The sequence below is a fragment of the Taudactylus pleione genome, unplaced genomic scaffold (genome assembly GCF_031769625.1).
Source record: "Taudactylus pleione unplaced genomic scaffold, aTauple2 ptg000095l, whole genome shotgun sequence".
In the NCBI taxonomy this organism is placed as follows: domain Eukaryota; kingdom Metazoa; phylum Chordata; class Amphibia; order Anura; family Myobatrachidae; genus Taudactylus; species Taudactylus pleione.
Genome location: NW_028284497.1, coordinates 23,701,184 through 23,723,894, shown reverse-complemented (window position 1 = coordinate 23,723,894; position 22,711 = coordinate 23,701,184). Strand labels below are relative to the sequence as shown.

The 22,711-nt window shown below is 38.6% G+C and overlaps 1 pseudogene; it reads left to right on the top strand.

Annotated features, from left to right (window-relative positions):
* Positions 1–17,831, top strand: part of LOC148526677 (uncharacterized) — an 81,130-nt pseudogene extending 63,299 nt beyond the window's left edge.
* Positions 17,832–22,711: the final 4,880 nt, after the last annotated feature.

Below are 22,711 nucleotides of genomic sequence, written 5' to 3'. Positions count from 1 at the left end.
TCCACTTCTACAATATGGTGTTCAGTACTGCAAATTTCATTAGTGGAGCGCTCACCATCCAGCAGTTATGCGGTATATTACATGCCGTGGATTATTTTACGTTGTAGAATGCCACGGTGCGCCACAGTACAGCCATCAAGGAATGTTCCAAGGCGTGACTCAGAAGCCTGAATGTTGCTCTATGAGCAACAAACTAGCGGAGCCCATCTGTAATTCAAATTAAACAGCCTATTATGTACTATATTTCCTGTCATGCCATATCTGTTTCACCCTACATCATCTCCACATATAACTATTTTGTCACAAGAGGGGTGTTTTTCTAAGATAGATATACCGCTCTTGGGTTTGCAGTCACGCTCTGATATGTGCATGCCTTGGGTGGTTGAACACCAAGGATTTATAAAATATTGCAAGCAGGTACAGAGCTTGCAAGAAAGCTCTGTCGTAGGGAAACTTTCCCCCACACTTAGGGTATTTTTTGCAAAAAATACCCTGAGAGTGTGAATGCGCATGCACCACCTGCTAACCCTTCTCCCTGCACACACATGACATGCACAGTGATATGGTCAGCTCCTCTGTGACTCCTGTTAGATGGTCTCCAGGATCCTTTTCTGTGACCCCAGCATCTGACTTGCGCTGTAAACTAAGATGCCAGTTTACAGCACAGGTCTGATGCAAGGGTGACAGAGCAGGATCCCTGTGATCAGCTGACCAGAGTCACATAGGAGCTAACTGGTTCTCCAATCACCGGTTCCCTCGGTGCAGGTAGGTGTTTTTTTTCTTTGCATTTTTTTTTCACTGTAATCAGCTTGTGGTCTATTTATATACACAAAGCTGATCACAGGCACTGATTCCAAGCTCTGCCTGTCAGAGCAGAGCAGGAGTCAGTGAAACAGGGGAAAGCCCTAATAAAACCATCTCCAGGTGGCGTTATCACAGGGCTCTCCCCATTATTTTTTTACAATTTATTATTTATGGGAAATGTGATCTGTTGACAAAAAAAATGTGATGATTAGGGCTTTGAGGAGAATTTTGCAAATTCTCCTACAATTGCTCTTTAGTAAATTTAGTTGAAACTAAAATAATGTGAAAAGGGTCTGAAAACACCCATTTTCATAATATTTTAGTAAAAATAATACTGATAATTACAGTATGCCCGATAGTATATACTGCAAGCTTAATAAATGCAATACAATTGGGGATGTACTGTTTGGAGTATGGAAATTTATCCTAGTGAAGTTGTATATTTTTTTCTTTATAGTATACTTTTTTTAAACCCTACTTTGAGGTCTTTGACACTAAATTCTAAATTTTAATGGGTACTTTCTTTTAAAAATAAAAAGCAATAATGATTAAGAAGAACATCCTTTCTTTATATAGCCACTTATGTAAGTTAAGTAAAATGTGTTTTACAGCCAGTATCGTTTTTGAGCTTTACCAGCTTATTTATTCTTCTACCCTCCGAGCTAACTGTGCTGTTTTTGTACCACATTTTTTATAGGCACTTAAGTCACCAGGAATGTAGCATAAAAGAGAAAATTACAAAAAGATAATCAAATGCAGTAATTGGAATACTACTAAACTGTCATGAAAAAGCAAGCTTCAAAAGTTATAAATTGACAGTTCAATAGTTTCTGTCTTGTGAATTAATGGAAAAAGAAAATGCAAATAATATATTATGTGGGAATTTTAATTTTGTCATAGAAGAGACAATACCCTCTAAACTTAATTAAAGCAAACTTTAGATGTGCTGTTCTTTCTATCAAATGTTTTTATCCTGCTGATATGTGTCACAGTTTTATTCACCTTTAAATAACAAATGTATGGCAGTTAATGGTATTCCATGGCACAGCGTGTTTTATCTTGAATATTCTGTGCTAAAGAGTTCAGTCACCAGGGTGAGCAAATTCTCCCCTTAATTCTTAAACATGTTTCACTCTGTCTATGGTGTGTATGTACAGTATTAAATACAAGAAACTTAGGGGCTGATTCAGAATTGCATGTAAGTGTTATGCTGAACACAGATTCCTGATTATCATGAATCTGCGCCTGCACAGGACCAGTTCTGCAAATGTGCAGTCAGGGCCACCAACAGCGAGGGACTGCTGGGGCTGGAGTCCCATGTATGGACACTGGCAGAATGGAAGGGGCCTGCACTACTCGATTGAGTTATAGCAGGAAGGCCTGCTCCAACCTGGGAACCCCACACTGATGGACCGATTCCCCGATTCCCCCTTCAGTCTATGATCGCAAAGGGGGGAATTGGAGAATGCAGCAAGCATGTAGACAAAGGCATTTAAAGGGCGGTGTGAGGACAGCCGCATTCTCGGAAATGGGGACATGACGGCTTCATTTTCCAGGAGAGGCAAGGCCAGGGGCTGCGTCCATGGATGCAGTTTCCTGGCCTCGCAAGCTGGCCAGCCTGCATAAGCTGAGGCTTACTCAGCTGACCGATGCCCAGCGCCATCAAGTGTAGGAGAAGCACCAATGTTTTATATTTGTTATGTTTTATAAGATACACTAAAGGGTGAAAGCTAAGGGGAAATATAGTACAGGACACAAAGAACCTGATACAGTGGTGAACGCTGACATAAATGCTGACATACTAAAGCCTCATCCAATTTTCAAACATCTGAGAGGCCCACTTGTAACTAGAGATGAGTGAGTCCGGTTCTCAAGGAACACAACCCACCTGAATTTTGGGGATCTGAGGCGATCTGAGCCAAGCTTGGATCTCCCTGCCTGCCCCGGATCTCCTGAGGCAAAACCTTGCGATCCTGCTGTCAGGTCATGAGGTTTTGTATTGAGTGGGCTTTACTCTGATTGGGTTGAAAGAGTTGTCTCATGGCTCTCAGCCAATCAGCGTTAAGCCCATTGACTATGGGCACAGGAAGGAGAAGATGTTGCCCACCCATCCCCCGCTGCCTGATACTGCCGGCACCCCCCACTGCCCACACCACCAGCACCCCCTGCTGCCGACCCCCACTGGCAGTATCCCCCGCTGCCAACACCACCACTGCCAAAACTACTGGCACCCTGCAATGTGGACACCACCAGCAGCCATGCACTGCCGACACCATCAGGACCCCCACACTGAGGACACCACTGGCAACCCCGCTCTGCCCACACTGCCAGCACACATGCACTGAGGATACTGCTGGCACCCCCACTCTGCCGACACCGCCACCACCCTGTACTAAGGACATTGCCAGCACCCACGCACTACTGCCCCACATTTTGAGGAGCCCGCACTGCTGCCACTCCCACACCGAGGGCATCCATACACAGCTGACACTGTCATCACTCCTGCACTGAGGACCACCACTGGCATCCCCGCTATTCGAACACTGCCGGCACTATTCAATCAGGAAACTGCCAGGGCCCCCACTCTGCCAACACCAGCACACTGCTAACACTGATGGTATTTCCGCAACACCACTGGCACTCTTGCATTGAGGACACTGCCAGCACCCCACACTGCCGACACTGTTGTCACATTAAGTGCACTATTGGTGTATCCAACCCACACTGTATAACACACTATATCCATGTTGGATCTTGGAAGCTGAACTGCCACATGTTAGTGCCACCCACTGTGTCACGTAGCTTAGTCAGCCAGCTAGCTGGATGCAACCTTTTGGACTTAACTAGATGAAAAAAATAATATTGTGAGGTGATCAAAATTGATTAGAAATGACTGGAAATAAATGTTATTGAGGTTAATAATACTGTAGTCACAAAAACAGGCCCATTTTATTTCATTTTAGCTGTTTTTCTGATATTTGAGAAAAAATCCAGATCCAAAACCAAAAAACAAAACATGGGAGGTGAGGTTTTGGCAAAACCCATCCAGATCCAGAACCAGGGGAGATCCATTTCTAAACCAAAACCAAAACATGAGGGTCGGCGCACATCTCTACTTGTAACGTATTAAGACAGAGCATATTCATCACTGTGCGTCTTTAGGCACACCATCGGTCATACCATCAAAACTTGCACCAACTCTATGGCGGGTTCCATTTCTTTATATGAATATGGATTCCTATGTGAGCAGCTGTGCATCTTTGAAATCAGCCATTTTCAGCGACATGCCTGTAACATGCCCATGTCGACTTTGCGACCCCACTGTTACCTCCCAGGAAAGCCCACTAAAATTCTCATTCTGTGAATCTGATTCTGTGCTGTGTCTCTGTGCGCTGACAAGCAGGTGTGACTCATATACATGGCAGTCCAAAAAGCATTGCTCAACTGTTCACATATCTGCACTGTGTCCACTTCTGAATCAGGCCCAATGACACTGATAGCTAATGTTTTACTAGGGTAAAGTAAAATTAATATACTGAGGCATGTTATAATATATATGAGAGTAGCTAAAATAAATAGAAAATAGCCTCAAGAGATGTTAGTACTAGTTTGCAGAACATCCCAGATTACACCTTCACATTATGTTCGAAATGAGTCAGCGCTGATAACATGATTCGTGCTAATATCAGCTGCATCTGCAGACAGACTCTCAAAAGCCTCCACACTTGCCGGCACAAAAGTGAATTTCAAACATTATGTAAGGGCAGACATCAAAGTTATAAACATTTCTCAGTATGCTGGCAGTGTTAGGTGCACACTCCTTGTCAATGAAACAGAGTGAAATTGAAGCACATTGGTATAAAGAAGCAAGATGGTATTTGCTGCAGTGCAGTAATTTGTTAAGATGGACAGTGTGAGTGCATTCATTGGTAATTAAGAAGTTGGTTTACTAATGTGCTTATAGTAGCTTTGTGGATCAGTGAAAAACCAAGTGTAATGACACCTTTCAAAGCCTGCTTTTTAGCTGATGTTTCTTTCAGCTGTGAGAAGAAGGTACCAAATCTGTTTATTAACTGATGTTTCTGGCAGTTGGGAGGATAAGTGTCTGGAGCCTATAGCTTAAAGGATGAAGGAACCACACACTGTGGTGGACTGTGGATGCAGCCCATAGCGGGTGACCACTCAGAGTGGTAAAGATGGGTAATATTAGGTTGAGAGCCATACAGAGAGTTTGCATGAATTAGTCTTAAAGAGTGAATGATGCAAGACAGCATGGAGATGGCTTGGCTGCAAAGGATGGATGGAACTGCTGTACCTAGAAGCTGTACCTATACAACTGCAGTTTTACCATCTAGAACTGTGGATGAGTAGTAAGTAGATGCATTTAATTATGTAAATACTATTAGCTCACCAGGGCGTTACTAGTTAGGTTCATCCAGTGCTATTGCCTAGAGCGCAGGGCCTTGGGAGCAGCACTGCTACTCAGAGCATCCTTTCTCTGCTTCAGGCATGCATCCTACAGCATGTGCAGCAACCATGGGCTTACTAATGACATTCTAGATAGTGCTGTACTTCCTAAAGCCTATGTGAGCCTCCTTCTGTAGAAGAAGTTTAGATCTATCTCTGTCTATTTAAAGAACGTATGGCGATTCATAGAACCTCAATACGCTTGGCCCTAGAATGTAAAGCCACAGACCAACCGGTGGCAAAACATTTTTGAGACACTAAACATAATCTATCATTATTGAGATACAAGATTATTGATTCGGTACAAGAATGCTTATGCGGAGGAGATAGATCTAAATTACTTCCACAGAAAGAGGCTCACTGGATCTATGAACTGGTTACTTTGAGTCCAAACAGACTAAATAATTAAAAGAAACAATTCAGAACTAATTACTTAAGATCTATCTATTTTTTTTCTGCTAGAGATTAATACGTGTTCCCGTAATATACTGCTGGTTATATACTTTATTGGTAATTTTTTCATATATATTTGTGTATTATAACCATGTTTTCATGCTTTCCAGATTTTGCCTTACAATGCATGATGCTGCGCTATTACTGTGTAGCATATAGCTTAACATTGATATAGTTTGTCCTCACTGTATTGACTGGTAACAAGATTATTTTCCCCTATAGCAGGATTCATGTATAGATGTATCACTTTGTTACTTGCTTTGATTGTTTTTTGTTGATACTTGTCACCCAGCAACCGATCTCCTGTGGCTGATGTCATGCGGTATCGACTGGGAGCCACACCGACACTGACGGAGGTTGGACAGAGAGACAGGGCTGGACTGCACTTCTGATGTATCTGGTGAGGGGTGTAAATAGGTAAGTTATGTTGTTTGTAAATATATGGAAGAAGATGTGGGAATTGGAGCTACCTGTAGATGCACTAGGGTAAATAGTGGAAAAATAAAGATACTTATCCATAGTTATTATGGATTTGTTTCCCTTGTTAGTTCCTCTCATAGAGCCTTCATCTTGGATTTCTCACATTTGTATATGAAAGGAAAAAATAAAAAATAAAACACAATGTGTAGTCCCGTAGGAGTATATTGATACAAATATTAGTGATTCGATGGAGATCCCACTAAATAGGGATAGGTAAGCTCTGTTAACAAGGATATAGTGTAGGAAAAAACATAGGGCGTACCCAGACTCACTCAGTAGAGGCTGAATACACTCATATATAGGTATCTTTATGATCTCATGACAGATGTAGGGTTGACAAAGGTGTATTTCGTTTCACACACCTCACTCACATAAAATGCAAATAAAGTCCTCTTATATAGGGTATCTTTTATATCAGGAGAATAAATTTTAAATGTTGTTGCTGAGTTGCACCTCACTCACATTGTATGCACATCAGTAACACTTATCAAGGTATCATTAGATCTCAAAAGTTGACACTGCGTACCATTGGTCACAAGTTTGTTGATGAATACATTCCCATTAAGGTATCTTTCTATCAAAAAGTGGAGCGAATTGCCATGGTTAAAAAGTTAATTCAATAGCACGATATATCCATAAAAATCATCAAACAAATCTCTATAAAATCCTGAATCCAGGATAATGAATACATGTAAAAAATAAGGATGACTTTAGAAGGGACACCAGAAAAAAATATTGTATAGGTATGTCTTACAGGGGGACAGGTCAGGTTCCTGTCAGAAATATATAGCCGAAAAAAGAAAAGAGGAGACAATACCTTTGAATGATGCAACTTACCTCTAGAATGATCCTCCCTCTATCCAATGAATTTTGAGAAGTCTATTCTCTTTATCAAAGCATGAGGGCACTAGTCCACTTGTTGAGTTTAAATAGTCTGTGTGGAGTAAAAATGGCGACACTTTCGGTTCCATTTCCAGTCTGTATCCAGTTTATAGTGCCCTCTTCTGCTTGTACGAATATGCATCTCCCAAGCAAGGACCTGTCAATCCATCTATATTTGGATTTCCATAGTTAAAAACGTCCATTCGGCCTCTACCAGAAGTAGTTATCTGGCTGGCTGGAAGTCATCATATTCCTGCAGTGCTTTATGGGAGATGTAGTTTCCAATGCTAGTTCTTGATGCCAGATGTATTAACATAAATACTAATCCTTCTATCTGTCTGGGGATTGTAGTTTTATGATACTTGTATACAGATTAATACAAATTTGGAGTGCCTGCAAAGTTAAAAATAGTATCAATATAGAAAATAGAATGAATAAAAATAGTATTGAAATAGTATAACTATGTTAATATAAAAAATATATAATATATATAATATATATGAAAAATGGTAAACATGTAAATGTGGCAAGAAGCTCTATTATAAAAGTTCATAAGTTAGAATTAATGTAAACACTTGTATGAAGATATGACTCAATCAGGACAGTTGGTGAACTACTTGAATGAAAAAGACAGTTATAAATCGGGCTGATGCACCTTTATTATTGTTTGTACTGCTAGGGAAAGGGAAGATTATAAGAACCACTTAAGTTCGAAATCTTGGTTACACTCAGTTGGGTACAATGTTTTTAGTTTGAAGATGCTCTTCATTTCTGTCTTAGCCAAATTCCCTCCCTATATTTTTCACATGCTGAATTCCAATAAACCTTTGGATGTGGGCGATTGAGCAATTAAATAAAAAAAATGAATTTGTTCTTGACTGGAATCAAGTGTGAGATGAATGTTCATAGTGTTGTTGATTAAAACAGAGAAAAATTATTTGAGGTGTTCTTCTATCCCTTTCCAAAGTAGGAGAATATCATCTATGTACCGGTACCACTTAATGAGACCTTCTCCCCAAGCCACGCCTCCATATACATGGGTCTCTTCCCAGAAACCCATGAACAAATTGGAGTAGCTTGGGGAAAATTTGGTCCCCACAGAGGTTGAAGAAAGTAGTAACCATTGAAAAGAAAGTCATTATTATCCAGAATGAATTGTATTGCATCTAATACAAATTTCTTTCTTTCTATGGGGAAATCTGTTTTATCTAAATACCATGCGACAGCCTCCAAACCTTTAGTATGTTCGATGCAAGTATACAATGATGTCACATCCACTAAGGCTAACCATGTGTCCTCAGTCCATATGAAATCCTTTATTTTCATTAGTGTATCCCCTGTATCCTTTACTGTAGATAAGATGCATTTTTTATTACTAGAGGTTGTAGAATCCCATCAATTAAAGATAATAGATTTTATGTAAGACTGTCAGTTCCGGCAATGATCGGTCTCCTGGGAGGATTGTGGTACTTTTATGGATATTAGGCAGGATGTAGATTGTTGGGATTATGGGATCTTCTACAGTATATCTGTGAAGTCATATTCTTCCTTATTAATGCCACATGTTTGGAAATGTTCTTCCAGTAGTTTATGAAACTTTTCTCTGATTCAATTTGTGGGGTCACTCTTCAATAATATTGTTGATATACCTCTTTCATATAGTCCTCTTTATCCCTCCCCCCCTAATCACATGGTTTAAAAACAATATTTTCAACCCTACTGAGATTTTGTATTATATCTCTTTCTTTCTTCGTAAGGGTGAATTTTATTCTTGGTTTTTTAGATTCTCTAATTTCTCTATTACTATTTTATTAAAGATATCTATGAAATTACCTTTCATAAAGGTATGTTAAAAAGTAGATTTTTTCTTCTTCTGCTGCCCAATAGGGCTGGTTGTAGTAGATTCCATCTTTTTGGTTTCTATCCCTTGATTAACTTTGTCTTTTTTCTTCATCGTGAAATATTTCTTTAATGTTATTTTTCTTACGAACTTTTGGACATCAATATATTTGCCAAAATGGTCCATATGTGATGTAGGTGAATATTTCAATTGTTTATTTAACACTCTCTCTTCTTCCTTTGTTAGAGTTAGACTGCTTAGATTGAAGATATTTGGTTTTAGTAGTTTTTTTTCTCATTGTCTTTACATTTTTTTCTACTTTTGGTGGTCATCTGTCCCTTTTTCTTTGTACCTGATTTACATCCTATTTTCCTTTTATTTATTTTTTCCTTGTTGGTAAAGGGCTTTGTCTTTTTAATTATTTTCTCTCTTATTCCGAATGTAATCTCCTTCTTTTCTTTACTCTGGGACTATTCTGATTCCAAAGATCCTTCTCTACCCTCCTTTCTTCCAAAAAAGGGGATATAGGGGATCTATCTGTTTGTTGTTTTTTCTCCGATGATCCTTACTTTTCTTCTGGTTTTCTTTTGTGATTCCTCTTATGTGTTACATCTGGGGTGTCTGGTTCAAATCTTTTATGCTCTTTTATCTCTCTATATGCTTTTGGGCCATATAGATTACTCCTCTGTGTGTATCTAGAAAGGATCCTCTATTTTTTAATTCTAGCCTATCTTCTCTATTATGATTAAATGGTGTGAACGGTCCATAGTTTTTCCTTTTGTCTGGAATTGTTTTATATGACCCAGAGTGGGTGCTACTATTAGGTAGCAACAATTATTTTGGGGTGAGCGTTTGGGCGTGGGGCCCCCGAAGTTGCTCTGGCTGGGCCTTTTTTCAGGGCATCACCACTTAATTCACATAGATATTTTTTTATCACCTTTCTATTTGTTTGTCTATTATTTATGTAATTTTAACCCCTTACCATTAACACTTATTGATTTATCTTTACACAACTATACTTTACACTTCACTTTCACCTTTTTTCCATTTTTCGTGTGATGCCCTGGGGATAGTCCTTGGCTGGATTCTTTTGGGGTTCCCTGCGTCTTGGACGTGAACCCCATAATGTTAGGGATGCTGGTATAGAGGAGCCTTGACGTTGGCCCAGCGCTTATTCATATATTTGCAAATGTATGTAAACCAGTACCTCTGAATTTCTATTATCATGTAGGATTCAAGTATTTTTGTTGATTTTGCTGCAGTGTGCTGGAGGGAAAATCCCTTTTTTTCTGTAGATCTTCTACAGTATATCTGTGAAGCCATATTCTTCCTTATTAATTCCACATGTTTGGAAATGTTCTTCCAGTAGTTTATGAAACTTTTCTCTGATTCAATTTGTGGGGTCACTCTTCAACTTTGTGTATGTTGTTGTATTGGATAATTGTTGATATACCTATTTCATATAGTCCTCTTTATCCCTCCCCCCTAATCACATGGTTTAAAAACAATGTTTTCAACCCTACTGAGATTTTGTATTATATCTCTTTCGTTCTTCGTAAGGGTGAATTTTATCCTTGGTTTTTTAGATTATCTAATTCCTCTATTACCATTTTATTAAAGATATCTATGAAATTACCTTTCATAAAGATATGGTAAAAAGTAGATTTTTTCTTCTTCTCCTGCCCAATAGGGCTGGTTGTAGTAGATTCCATCTTTTTGGTTTCTATCCCTTGTTTAACTTTGTATTTTTTCTTCATCATGAAATATTTCTTTAATGTTATTTTTCTTACAAACTTTTGGACATCTATATATTTGCCAAAATGGTCCATATGTGATTTAGGTGAATATTTCAATTGTTTATTTAACACACTCTCTTCTTCCTTTCTTAGAGTTAGACTGCTTAGATTGAAGATATTTGGTTTTAGGAGTTTTTTTCCATTGTCTTTACATTTTTTTCTACTTTTGGTGGTCATCTGTCTCTTTTTCTTTGTACCTGATCTACATCCTCTTTTCATTTTATTTCTTTTTTCCTTGTTGGTATAGGGCTTTGTCTTTTTATTTATTTTCTCTCTTTTTCTGAATGTAATCTCCTTCTTTTCTTTACTCTGGGACTCTTCTGATTCCAAAGATCCTTCTCTACCTTCCTTTCTTCCAAAAAAAGGGATATAGGGGATCTATCTGTTTGTCATTTTTTCTCCGATGGTCCTTACTTTTCTTCTGGTTTTCTTTTGTGATTCCTCTTATGTGTTACATCAGCGATGTCTGGTTCAAATCTTTTTTGCTCTTTTATCTCTCTATATGCTTTTGGGCCATATAGATTACTCCTCTGTGTGTATCTAGGAAAGGATCCTCTATTTTTTAATTCTAGCCTATCTTCTCTATTATGATTAAATGGTGTGAACGGTCCATAGTTTTTCCTTTTGTCTGGAATTGTTTGATGTTCTCTCTGATGGGATTTGTGCGGTTTTTGTTTGTAGTCTTGATGTCTTCCATAGTTAGTCCCTAATTCTCTATGATGGTAGGACTCACCCTGCTGGTAATCAAAATCAGGATCTTGATGTCTTTTACATGTGTCTCTTGAATATAGTGTATCATTTCTTCCATCTTTAGAATTCCTATGTTTTTTCTGGTATTTTGGGAGATTATCACCTTTTTTGTTTTTTTCTAGATTGTTGGCGTCATATGCTTATTTTTGGAAAGTAGTTCTTAAAGCTGTTTTAGGATTGTAGTTTTATGATCCTAGTATACATAATAATAAAAAATTGAAGTGCCTGCAAAGTTAAAAATAGTATCAATATAAAAAATAGTATTAATATAAATAGTATTGAAAAAATAGTATAAATTTGTTAATATAAAACATATATAATATATATGAAAAAGGGTAAACATGTAAATGTGGAAGCACTATTATAAGTTAGAATGTATTCACCAACAAACCTGTGAGCAATGGTATGCAGTGTCCACTTTTGAGATCTAAAGATACCTTGATAAGTGTTACTGATGTGCATACAATGTGAGTGAGATGCGACTCAGCAACAGCATTTAAAATTTATTCTCCTGATATAAAAGATACCCTATATAAGAGGACTTTATTTGCATTTTATGTGAGTGAGGTGTGTGAAAAGAAATACACCTTTGTCAACCCTACATCTATCATGAGATCATAAAGATACCTATATATGAGTGTATCCAGCCTCTGCTGAGTGAGTCTGGGTATGCCCTATGTTTTTTTTTCCTACAGTATATCCTTGTTAACAGAGTTTACCTATCCCTAATTAGTGGGCATAGATAAATCTCCATCAAATCACTAATATTGGTATCAATATACTCCTACGGGACTACACATTGTGTTTTATTTTTTATTTTTCCTTTCATATGCACATGTGAGGAGAATTCCAAGATGAAGGCTCCATGATAGGAACTAACAAGTGAAACAAATCCATAATAACTACGGATAAGTATCTTTATTTTTCCACTATTTACCCTAGTGCATCTACAGTAGCTCAAATTCCCTCACCTTCTTCCATATATTTACTAGTATCTAGATCTTTTGGGATAGATCATTATTAGGTGTGGAGGGCAGCATCCCTATAACATTGAAGCACCTTATTTAGAAAACCCTCAATTCCATTTTTTTACGCTAAGTTGTTTGTATTATTGTCCTGACGAAAATTCATCAAATTCAATTGAATTGTTGATGTTGATTGTGGGGGCTCCATGTCATTATTATTATTAATTGCCTGAGTGCCGCCTGATGCTTGTTTAATTACATATTGTGGAAGAGGGCACCGGCAGAAGTTGCACCTGGAAGGTTTAGTGCAGAGTATCTGAACTTATATACTGTATACTCTATGTACTTGTATGAGTACAATTAACTAAGGAACAAACCAGTGTTATAATTCGCCACCAGACCTGATTGTGTGCCAACAGCAGACTTTTTTATCACTTGGTGTTTCTGGTGTGGTGATGTCGCAAAGCACAGTGCAACCTGCAAATTTGTGATTCCAGGTGATAGATCTACCACTAGGAGATAATCATATATTCTCAGAAGAGGAAGCAAACAGGTAATTATTTACTGAAAATTTGGAAACAACTGTGGGAGAAGAAACAGCACAGCAACACTATTTGTCTTTGCTAAAATTTTAAAAACAGGAGCTGGACTGTTATCTACATGGGGAGACTCTATCAGATTATTTTAAGATTAAAAAATTTTGACGTGGCTTCAGGATTCGCAATATCCCAACTATCGGGAGACACAATTCAGAATTTTTCATAAAATAGGCTGCGATCCTGAATAAGGCCTCTTTCAATCTTATTCTTCTTGTAATTGAAGAGTCAATGAGATAACTAAACAATATTAAGAGAGAATTAAAACATATAAAGATTTACATCTAACTTCATTTTCAGAAGACACAACATGTAATTGGTTGGAAAAACTTCAGATTAAAGTGAACAAATACAAAACCGATTTATTCCAATTTAAAAAGAATAAATTGGCAATTGTAAACAAAGATTACGAAGAAAAACGTGTTTATAGTTGGGCGGCAACACCATTTAACAAGTCAAGACAGTATAACAAATATAGGATAAATAAGTGTTTTCCACTGGAAACTGATAATTCAGGAGAATCCCCTTCTTCCAACAGTGAGGCACAATATGCTGGAGCAAGTGGAACATCAGCGTTAGCTCTACACCCTTTAGGAGTTATTACAAGGGCCACAAGGGACCCCATAAAAGATCCGATACTCAAAGTGGTAGATAGTGTGCACGTCAGAGAAAAGTCGAATTTAAGGAAAAGATCATTTTTAATCTCTCTTCACGTATTCTGACTGAGGATGAACAAAAAGTTAATTAGTAACTAAAAAATTAGTTTTAAGCTTTGTGCCTACTAACACACACAACCGCTTCCAAAGCAGGATAGTTTATGTAAAGTTAACCGCCAGCTTCATTTCAAATTATTTTTTGGAAATTGTGAAACATCTAGATTATTAAAACATACTGAAGACAGATGTGCCATAAAAACCAAATATCTGTTTGATCCCCCCTCAAACAATATGAATATAAAAACATATACCAGAGCAATTTTAAAAACTATAGAAAATGTGGAAAAATTACCATCTGATCTAATATACAATCTGTAACACAATGAACATATTGCTTTGAAGAATCTGGCTGGGTATAACGATATTGTTATACATCCAGCGGATAAGGGTGGGGGCATTGTGGTGTAGTCCATCAATTATTACAAACAGGAAGCATATCGCCAGTTAAATTATACAAATGTTTACAAGCATTTAGATAGAGATCCTACTGATGACTTTTATAATGAACAAAAGTCCCTTTTGGATGAAGCAATCTGCAGTGATATTATCACTAAGAGTGTGTTAGCAACCCTATTAAAAGAGACACCAAGAGTTCCCCTGTTCTATTTACTCCAAAGCTGCACAAAACAGTGAGCAACCACTTTGAAGGCTAATGATTTCGGTGAGAGAGTCTCTGTATTATGATGTATCTAAGTATCTGGATTAGGGGTGAGCGGGTTTGGATTTCTGAAATCCGAACCCCCCCGAGCCCCCCCGATCCGAGGCCGATCCGAGTCAGGCTCGACTTTTCCCGCCTGACTCGGATCTGAAATCGAGGCAAAACATCATCATCCCGCCTTCCTGGTCTCGCGGGTTTTGGATTCTATATAAGGTACCCGTGTCGTCGCCATTTTCTCACTCGGCTGTGGACAGTGAAGAGGGAGGGTGGGAGTTAGGGCTGGCTGGGCTGTGTAGTGTAGTGTAGTGTTGTGCTGTGCTGCTGTTGTCCATAAGGGCTGTGTCCACTCCTCCAAAGTCCATAGGGGCTGGCTGTGTTGTGCTCTGCTGTTGTCGTCCATAGGGGCTGTGTACACTACTCCAAAGCCCATAGGGGCTTGGCACAGGCCAAGCGTGTGCCTGTGTCCCATAAGTAAAGGGCCAGCTGGCTTGTCCATTAAAGGGTGCTGTAACCCCCAAATGGCACTCCAAACAAAATAAAAAAATATTTTCTGTGTTTGTGAATTGTGTGCACTTTGGCTGCATGTGCATCAACAAAGGAGCAGCGCCAAGCGTGTGCCTGTGTCCAATAAGTAAAGGGCTGGTTGGCTCATTTCTTAAAGGGTGGTGTAACCCACAAAGTGCACTAGTGTCCAACAAAAATAAAAAATTATTTTCTGTGTTTGTGTGCACCTTAGCCGCACGTATATATCAATATAACATAAATGGAGGACCAAACTTTCTCCAATAAAAGTAAAATAGGGAAAGATCAAGAACCACTTCCTCCTAGTGCTGTTGCTGCTGCTGGGAGTTGTTCATCATCCCAGAGAGGAAGAAGGTACACCACTACTTTTACTAAACAATTGACCCTCCAACAGTCCCTAGCGAGGAGGATAAAGTACAACAGCAGTCATCCTGAAGCAAAACATATAACTGAGACCTTGACTGCTATGTTGGTGTTAGACTTGCGTCTGGTATCCGCCATTAGTGCAGTGGGATTTAAACAATTGATGGAGGTAATGTGTCCCCAGTTCCAAATCCCATCTAGATCCCACCTGCATCCTCAAAGCAGCAGCGACAAGCATGCGTCTGTCTGTTAAAGGGTGGTGTAACCCTCAAAGTGTGCTCCACAAACAATAAAAAAATTCTTCTTTTTTTTCTGTCTGTGAATTGTGTGGGCTGTAGCTGCACCTGCATCCTCAAAGCAGCAGCGACAAGCATGCATCTGTCTGTTAAAGGGTGGTGTAACCCTCAAAGTGCGCTCCACAACCAATACAAAAATTCTTCTTTTTTTTTCTGTCTTTGTGAATTGTGTGGGCTGAAGCTGCACCTGCATCCTCAAAGCAGCAGTGACAAGCGTGCGTCTGTCTGTTAAAGGGTGGTGTAACCCTCAAACTGCTCCAAAAAATAAAAAACATTTTTTTATGTGTTTGTGACTTGTGTGCGATGTAGCCGCACGTGCATCAACACAGTAGCAGCGCCAAGCGTGCGCCTGTGTCATAAGTCAAGGGCCGGTTTGGAAATCTGGTCCGGACTGAAGGACGTCTCAACAATTTCTGACAAGTATACTGTCACTGCATATGATACTGTCCTCAAAGCAGCAGCGACAAGCGTGCATCCGCCTGTTATAGGGTGGTGTAACCCCCAAAGTGCTCTCCAACAAAAATAAAATAATCTTCTTTTTTTCTGTGTTTGTGTGTGAAATGTATGCACAGTAGCCGCACCTGCATCCTCAAAGCAGCAGTGACAAGCGTGCATCTGTCTGTTAAAGGGTGGTGTAACCCTCAAAGTGCGCTCCACAAAAAATAAAAAAATCTTTTTTTTCTGTCTTTGTGAATTGTGTGGGTTGTAGCCACACCTGCATCCTCAAAGCAGCAGCGACAAGCGTGCGTCTGTCTGTTAAAGGATTACATCGGTGACAGTATCCAAGTAGGCATGTCAGACAGTCCAGGAAAAAGAGGCCCCTGTACAAACTGGCTCTTTTTTACCTGAGTTGCCCCCCCTCCAGTGTGCACTCCGAAAGAGTGTTTAGTGCAGCCGGAAACCTTGTCAGAAAACGGTGTAGGAGGTTGCTTCTAGAAAATGTGGAGAAGATGATGTTCATAAAAATTAATTATCAACTCTTCCAGGGAGACCAGCCTCCAGAACGTACAGAGCTACCTGTGGTGGTGGATTCCAGCGGGGACAACTTAATAGTCTGTGAGGATGAGGATGTACACAACACTGAAGATGGTGAGGAATCGGTGGATGAGGAGGATGAGGACGACATCTTGCCTCCGTAGAGCCAGTTTGTGCTGGGACAGATTAATTGCCAGCTTGTTTTGTGGGGGCCGAAATGAACCAATCATTTCAGCCACAGTCGTGTGGCAGACCCTGGCGCTGAAATGATTGGTTTGTTAAAGTGTTTTTGTCCTGTTTATACAACATAAGGGTGGGTGGGAGGGCTCAAGGACAATTCCATCTTGCACCTCTTTTTTTTGCTTTGCATTATGTACTGTTTGGGGCCTAGTTTTTCAAACTGTCATAGTGTTTGCCACTGCAGTGTCACTGTTAGATGGGCCTCGTGTTTGTGTCGCCCACTCGTGTCGCTTAGCATAGTCATCCAGCTACCTCGGTGCAAACTTTTGGACATAAAAACACTATTGTGAGGTGTGAGGTGTTCAGAATAGACTGGACATGAGTGGAAATTAAGGTTATTGTGGTTAATAATAGCATAGGAGCACAAAAAACCACAAATTCTGTGATTTTAGCTGGTCTTATGCTTTTTTAAAAAAAAAATACAGATCCAAAACACAAAACCCAGAACCCAAAACACGGAAGGGTGGTTTTGGCAAAACCAATCAGGATCCAAAACACGAAGAAAGATCCAGATCCAAAACCAAAACACAAAACACGAAAAGTGGCCGGTGCACACCCCTAATCTGGATACATGTTTACTTCCAGTGATTCAAGGAGAACAAATCTACCTCAAAGATACAACAATGTTCTTTAATGGACTGAAAGCAAAGCAATATTTACCTCCTAATTTCTGCATGGCAACAATTGACATTGTAAGTTTATATACCAGCATCCCCCATGTGAGAGTTGTTGATGCCATGAGAAGACTGTTAACCAACAAGTACAATAACTCAGGAGCTGATGTGGATTTTTTCCTGGACCTATTAAGATTGTTCCTTACAAGAAATTTCTTTATGTTTAATGGGGAGTTTTTCATGCAGTTACAAGGATGTGCAATGGGGTCATGTGTGTCCCCTGCATATTCAAATTCCTTCATGTTCTCATTGGAAAGAGACTTTTTGCTCAGTGATCCCGAAATTACAGTGAACATTTTATTTTTTAAACGCTATATTATCGATATATTTGTCATATGGACTGGTACAAAATAAGAGTTAATAAAGCTTATGACCCATGTAAACCATCTAGATGTTAATACAAAATCTACTAATGACATTAGCGAGGAAATTGTCCATTTTCTGGATGTAGTTGTACTACAGAAATAAGCTATATTATCAACAACAATATATAATAAACAAACAGATTGCAACTCTCTTTTATCAGCAGCAAGCCATCATCCTTCTGCACTTAAGAAGGGTTTAGCCTTCTCCCAATTCCTAAGTGTATGGCGCATTTGCAAAAATAAGGAAGATGAAACCAAGCAAATGCCTGCAATGTAAAATCGTTTTCTTCAGAGAGGGTATTCTAGGACAACTTTAATAGCAGCCAGAAAGAAGATGATGGGAATCCCAAGAGAAAACTTACATAAAAATAGATTGGCATGGCTGGGAATCTCGAGAGAAACTTACATAAAAAAATGATTTGCATGGCCAAAAAGAATCCTATGAGTTGGATTAATCAGTATTCCACTGCAGGTGCCATTATTACGAAAGCTGCTAAAAATTATTGGCCATTGATTAACAATGAAATAGACTTGCCATTGCTTAGAGAGGCAACATTGGTACCTTGCTATAAGCATTCTAAGAATATTAGAGATTGGTCGTGAGAACGGACATTTCTGGCTGGGACAAGAATATGGCTAAACAACACTTTTTAATAAAGAAACATTGGTAATTACTGATGTCTTGGCTGTACGACATGCAGTTTCTTGGAAGTGGGTGATACATTCCCACATCCCCAATCCGGAAAAAATATCAAAATTCATCAAATCCTCATGTGTACAACCAAGTTTGTAATATACTTTATTCACTGTCCCTGTGGCCTCCTTTATATAGGAAAAATTATGCGCCAATTTAAAGAACGTATGGTGCTTCATAGAAGTGCAATATGTTTGGCCCTGGAAGGTAAAGCCACAGACCAACCGGTGGCAAAACATTTTCAAGATGCTAAACATAATCTATCATCATTGAGATACAAGATGATTGATTCAGTACAGGAATGCCTATGTGGAGGAGATAGATCTAAACTTCTACAGAAGGAGGCTCGCTGGATCTATGATCTGGATACTTTGAGTCTAAAGGGACTAAATGAGCAAATAGTTCTGAATTGTTTCTTTTAATTAAGAACTCCCATTATTTTTTTATGCTAGAGATTAATACGTGTTCCCGTAATATGCTGCAGTTATATGCTTTATTGGTAATTTTTTTCATATGTATTTGTGTTTTCTAACCATGTTTTTGTGCTTTCCAGATTTTACCTTACAAGGCATGATGCTGCACTATTACTGTGCAGCATATAGCTTTACATTTATATAGTTTGTCCTTATTGTATTGACTGGTGACAAGCTTCTTTCCCCCAATAGCAGGAGTCATCTATAGATGTAACACTTTGATACGTGCTTTGATTGTTTTTCATTGATACTTGTCTCCCAGCAACAGATCTCCTGCAGCTGATGTCATGTGGCAGCAACGGGGAGCCACGTCGATGCTGACAGAGGTTGGACAGAGAGACGTGGCTGGACTGCACTTTGGGTGTATGTGGTGAGGGGTGTATATAGGTAAGTTAAGTTGTTTGTATTATTGTCCTGATGATAATTCATAATTTAATTGAAACATTGACTTTTATTGCGGGGGCTCAGTGTCATTATTATCATTGCCTGAGTGCCACCTGATGCTTGTATACATATATATATATATAAATATATATATATATATATATATTGTGGAATCATTGAAATGACAAGGAGTGAAGAGAAAATGTTTTTAGGGTTTTCTCTTTTTTCTAAGGGTAAAGGCTCTTTTCACTCTGCAGAAGGATTTGGAATCCTCCAGTTGTACTTCAGCTAAAGAGCACATTTCTAGGTGCACTCTGAGAGATACAAAGCATCACATGCTGTACACAGTAGTGACACATATAATCAAGTCCTAATTCACCACACTATCAAGGAGAGCCATTTTTCACTGGAGCCATTTTTCCACTAGAGAGATACAGTACTGTAGCTCATTATTACATCATGTTATATATGAAAGGGATTACCACCAGTGATGACATTGTTATCTCTGACGATAACCATGACAAGATCATTTTTGTCAGTTTTCATTCTGAGAATAAATAATAATTTTTTAAATCTGTAAAATGACAATGTAAGTTTAGAATGTGTTCTCTTTAATTAGTAGAACTTTTGCTTGAATCTGAGATTACAATTCTACTACACATGTGATCCAGTAACCCACTCTCACATCTGCCATGGGATCCAAATGGGCCTGATTCATTACCGATCACAACTGCGATTACACACGCTATTGGCTGACTGTCATGTTCTGCACATGCGTATTCACCGCAGTGCGCATGCGCGAACCAGCCACTGCAATTGGGACAGCGATCACAGTCACTACACAGCCCCATCACAGAGTGATTGACAGGAAGCGCCATTTGTGGAAGGTGATGGGGGTTGGTTGATGAAACGCAGGTGTGCCAGTGTGTTTGAACACTGTTGCATGGGCATGCATAAATTATCCACTGCAATGCCATATGCAGCTTGAGTACACATAGCGTGCAATGAAGTTAGCAATTCCTGAGTAAGGTCAGAGCTTGTGAAAGTGTGCATGAGGCTGCGATGGTACTGATGGTTGTGCAGTCTTGCTATGTATTATGGATGCGTGTAAGGTAAAGTGGGGGCGTCCTTATGTAGTGCTGCGACGGCATAACAATCGCATTGTATTAGCATACTATCGTAATGAGACTACGTGCATATTTGATATTGCAATCGCAGTTGCGATCAGTAGTGAATCAGACCCTCTGATTCAATATTGCAGAAACAGCTGTGTATAGACATTATTTATAAACTTCAGCAATATCTGATATTTTTTATTGCCACAATAAGCAGTATAAAAAATGAGCCTTATGGTGCGAACACATGGTACGATAAAAATGCATGATATGAATAATAACCGATCATACCATTATCGTTCATATAGTGAATTTTTTGGTACCTTCCAACCCACAAACGACCAGCGATGCACGGGCACGTATGGACGATAATCGTATCGACCATTACCCATGCATGCAGGCCAACCTAGTCGATATCGACCAGGTTACATAGGGACCCATGATCATTGATCGTGGGTTGCTGGCCAGTCATTGTTTTGTTGGTGGTGTGCTGGATGATCGATATCGATCATCCAGCACTCCGAAAAGGTGCAGAAAGATCATTCAGTGATATCGTTATCATTGTCGATCATCCCGTGTGTGCACCATTACTGTCATGTTGTCAATAATAAATAGATCACTAAAAAAAGATTTGATACAAGGTTAATAAAAATATGAAAATATTAAAATTTATTTTCTTTGTCACAAAAACTTTCTTGTGTATTAAAAGGCATAATGCACCCCCTACCGGGAAATATGATGATAATAAAAAAACACATGTTGGGGTTCAGTGATTTTTAATTCAAAAACGTAAATGTGTTTTTTGTTATAAAATTATTATTAATATTCATGTATTATAAGATATCATGCACTGCCTATTGGGACATACGTACCCTTGATGCTTGAACTAATAGCATTTGGATCCTTATTTTATCCCTAAAGAGAAGATTTTCAGAGGCTGTGCAGTGCATGGATCTGTAATGTTCACTAGCATGGACTTCAGGGATTAAGTTGATTAATTGACAAGCAGTTAATTAATGTGGATATTTCACCACAGCCAAACAGAAACAAGGAGTGCATGATGTTGCAATGATGGAGGAGCTGTATTAGAGAGACATGAGTTAAACAGCTTAAACCAATTGTAAGAAAGAATAAAATATGTAGTCTCTACAAAGAGAGAGATGAATCAATAAATACAGCTGGAAGCAGAGAGTCCTGAATATAGGCAAAGTAAATACTTCTGTGAACAGACCTGATATTATGAATTCCATGAACTCAACAGGGAAGTTAATGTGCAAATTACTGTTTATCTATAAAAGTCTACTTAACAATCAGTGTACAAAGTGGTGTTGCACAACATGGTAGTTAAAACTACAGCTTGAAACAAGCAGGAGGAAGAATTCAGCCACTGGGAACAGGGCCAGTGCTACCTCTAGGCAACCGAGATGGTCCTCTAAGTCACCAGTGATTAGGTGGTTACTAAAGCTGTAGATACAGTAAGTAACTTAATGTCACATTTAATCTATGAATAGAGCTGGTATGACAAAAGTCACTTCATTATTGTTGAATCAGGCAAATATACTGCAGAACAGCTTTGAACATTTTGCTCATATATACAATAAAGTTTCACAATGTCCAAGATTGAATAAACCCAGGAATGGTAATAAAAGGATACACTGAACTTTTTTTTAAAGATACAGAAAGTACATGATGTGTTTTTAAAGATGAACAAGCCGTTCAAGTAACCATATGAATGGAAACTGAATTGAAACAATTTTTCTTGTATTTGTAAGCTAAGGAAATATTGTAGCCATTACTAAATAAAATATGAGACACAATAAAGTTAGAGTTGATATCCTGCTTTGACATCCCTTCTCTTGAGGGTCGGATCCTTTAAACCTTCAAAGACTAACTACAAAATAGTTGTTTTATTTTTTAAAGATATAATTAGGTCAAAGTGAAAATAAATGTCACCTCAATTTTTTTTTAAATCAGCGTAAGACTAAAATATGATTAAGGTAAAACTTTAGATCTATGAAAAACATATTCACAGAAAAACAAAGATAAAAGAGAATTATTACATCAAAGAAAACAAGCAAATGATGTAGGAAATGATTGATTGAGCTTGGATTGACGTTATTTTAGCATTTAACAGTACTGTCAGAAGAATAGTGTCATCTTTCAGGAAATTACTTAGTGATTCAATCATATTTTATATAACCAA